Raw genomic sequence first — 3,599 nt, forward strand, 5'->3', positions numbered from 1 at the left:
AGTTGATTTCATCCTTTTTTCTTTTTTTTTTTTTCTTGCGCCAGACCTTTTTTTTTGTTTTGCCTGTTATTTTTTTTGGGCCGGACCATTTTTAAAAAAATTTTCCTTGTGTATGACTTTTTTTTTTTTTTTTTTTGCCTGGCTTTTTTTTTCCTGTGCTGGACTTTTTCTTTTTTTTTTTTCCTGTTTTCTTTTTTTTTTCTTTTTTACTTGTGCCAGACTTTTTCTCTCTTTTTTTGCCTGGCCTAAATACTCCGTCGTAGACCAAAGAGTGTATTTTTTTGGAGAAAAAGCAGCTCCTATCACACAATATCATGTCCTATTTTACCTCAGACTTGAAAATATAACATAGCAATAATGTTGTAAATGTATTTAATGTAAAGGTAAAATGAGCAGAGCTTTATGGAGCTGTGGGGTTTATTGTATAACCATTAGAGCCATCAGTCTTCACTGCTACATCATAAAAAGAAATCCTCATAACTACTATCTTATTAAAACTATTAACTATTCATTTCACTAAAACACGTGGCAATAGATACAGAGATAATAAGCATCTATACAAAAATATAACATTTTAAAATATTTTCATTCTTGTGCATTTTGGGCCACTTTATAGGAAAAGTCATCAAATATCAGGGTAAGACATTTGTGTGTTTTTACAGCTGTTAAATGTGACTCAAATATTTAAATTGTGTAGCTTTGGCTCCATCTGGTGGCCAGACGAAGAATGACACTAGAACATATTTTTAAATTCAAGCTCAAATTGTGTGCAACATTTTAAAAGTCAAGGACGCAGAAATAAACTGAGTATTAACTCATAACTTTAATGCAGGCTCTATTAAAATAAATCAGATGTTTGTGGTTTAGCAGGATAAATATATTAAAACATGACTCAGTGAATTACAGACATGCTGCAGAGTCTCTCAGCGCTATCTAAGTGGAGGATTTAATTTTCCTCCAATTAAAGTTGTCTAACATTTAAGTAGCCTTTCATTAAAGATGTGAACTTGTAGTAATGAGGGGTCACTCAGTCAGACTACCCCCCCCCCCCCCCCTCCCTCCCTGAAGAGATCTATATTTACTTTGAGCAGCTGTTTAATAAACTTGCGTGCTCTGGATTAGAAAGTGATTCACATACAGACGGATGGATGTGAAGCTTTGCCAGCTGATACGAGATCAAATTAAACTTAAATGGAGTCGTGCACAGCTGACGATACTTCTGCTATGTGATTACATCGTATCAACAAGATGTGAAACTAAATAAGAGCTTCCATATTCCTTTCTGATCTCAGGCACATAAGATGTTTAGATTCGTATCTATAATGTAACACCATCAGGGAGGCGTCTAATTGGTCCCAAAGCGATTCAGCAGCATGACAACGAAGCCAAACATGCAGCCGGAGTCATAAAAGAACTATCTTCATCAACAAGAAGAACAAGGAGTCCTGCAGCAGATGGTTCTGATCTCAGTCTGGGATTAACACGAAGACTTTGATACACACACAATACTTCAGTTCATTGTTGGTTTGGATCCAAATATGAAGAAAAATATAGAAAATCAGCAGGGTGATCCTTTAAGTTTTAGAGGTGAATTAAATGTCTGAAAGAGTATTATTAAATGAAACTCAATCCTGTATTCATCTTTAATAGACGCACTGTTACGTGTTGCGCCCATAGACTGTATATAAAAATGGACGTAACATCCGTGACGTCACCCATTGGTTTGTGGACTGCTGCTCGGAGGCCAATAGTATCGGATCTGAGCAGCGTTATCTTGAAAATTTCAGGTGAATGCTGGGAAAAATAAAAACAGGGATTCTACTTATATGGGCATCAGGAGGAGCATGAGGCGCCCTCCTGAACCTGTGAACCAATCAACCTGTCAATCACGACGTAGCCACGCCCTAATGCATACCCTGCTTTATCGTCACATATAAAATCAGGGAGGCCAAAATGTCCCAAATGAACATCATACTGCATTGAAGAAGGCTTTAAACTAGCGATTGAGACCATAAACACATTTTGAAAATGTTTACTGAGGTTAGAAATCAAGTGAGAAGTTGGTGAATTCTCCATTGACTTGTATAGAGACGGAAGTCCTTTTGACACCAAAACGGTCGCCCCCTGGTGGCCTTTTGACAGAATGCAGCTTTAAGTTACTTCCGCGTTGGCCTCATTACAGAGGACTGGAACTCCTCGCCTGGTTGCACCCAGCTTGCTGCTTGGTCTCTCTCTTTGGCGCCCTCCCTCTGTCTCTACCTGTTACTTCTGAGGGTTTTGTCAGGAGGAAGCACCTGAGAGCTATTAGCAATCACCTGGTGAGAGGATTTGAGGAGGATTAGGAGGAATCCTCAGTCCCTCTTTAACCCGAAATACAGATCAGGGGGAGCTTGTCTTGTTTTTCCCTCAGCATGTTTTTCACTGTGAAGAAGGAAATAAAAGAGCACGAGACAGAAGCTGAACCACGTTCCCTTCTCCATGCACCTGGTAGGTTGGTGGTTGAGGTTAGGACCATAACTCACACTAACACACATCAGTACACTCTTGGAGACAGTTTCCAGTATAAACACTGATCTTGTAGGGAATCAGTAGTCCTCATGGGTCAAATGTCATTTCTGAAGTTCTGGTTTGGGTTAGACTGTCCACAGTGAACCGAAGAGAACACAATGTCCTAACACGAACAGCTACTCAAACCTCGGTGTGTGCATGTCTTTCTATCTTTGAGGGAACCAATTACCGTTGGAAACCAGCACTGTGAGGACATTTTGGCTCGTCAGATAGTTTTAAGGTTAAGGTTAGAATTGGATTTAGGTTGACATCACCAGGATATAAAGGTATAAAGACAAACGTGTGTGATGTGAAACAGCAGCTGTTGCTCACATAACAGATCTGTGTGAGATTGTATTTTGGGTTTAATCCCTCTGAGACTCTTTATTAGAGAACACAACATCCACATGAAGCTGTTGTATGAACTTTAATGACGTCTTAAAAAGCTGCTGAGTGGAACATGAATAATCTGAACAACACACTGATCTGATGATATTTACATTTAAGTAAAATGTAATTAGGTTTCCTGGTAGTCTTATGGTTCTTAATCACACCATACATGTGGGACTCATCTCTCTACAAACCTCTTTCACTGGTCAGATGGACACCAAGCTCTAGCCTCTTTTTTAGGTTTCTGCTCGAAAATGACATACCCAAAATGAATATAGTATATCTCTGCATCTACAAGGTCTATTTGAATAATTTTGGTGTCATAATAAAGGGAACACTTGTGATCAGTATCTATACTATCAGTATTTATGTCACTGGCTCAGAGTAATTGGGGGACCCTGGAGTTTAACAGTATAAGACACACTTGATAAACTGTGAACTTTAATGTATTAATCAGACTAATAACTAGGACTCACCCTTAATTAAAGGCTAATGACAATGCTTATAACTACATGATAGTGTTTTATAAACCTTTGAATATAAAAACCAAAGAACAGAAAACGCTGTGTTGTGTCTGTGGTAAAAACAGCTGATAGAAACCATGTAGACTGTTTCTGAACATACATTTTATTTCTCTACACGTCAATATTCACATTAGGTCT

Source organism: Scomber scombrus, chromosome 6, assembly GCF_963691925.1.
Source record: "Scomber scombrus chromosome 6, fScoSco1.1, whole genome shotgun sequence".
Classification (NCBI taxonomy): domain Eukaryota; kingdom Metazoa; phylum Chordata; class Actinopteri; order Scombriformes; family Scombridae; genus Scomber; species Scomber scombrus.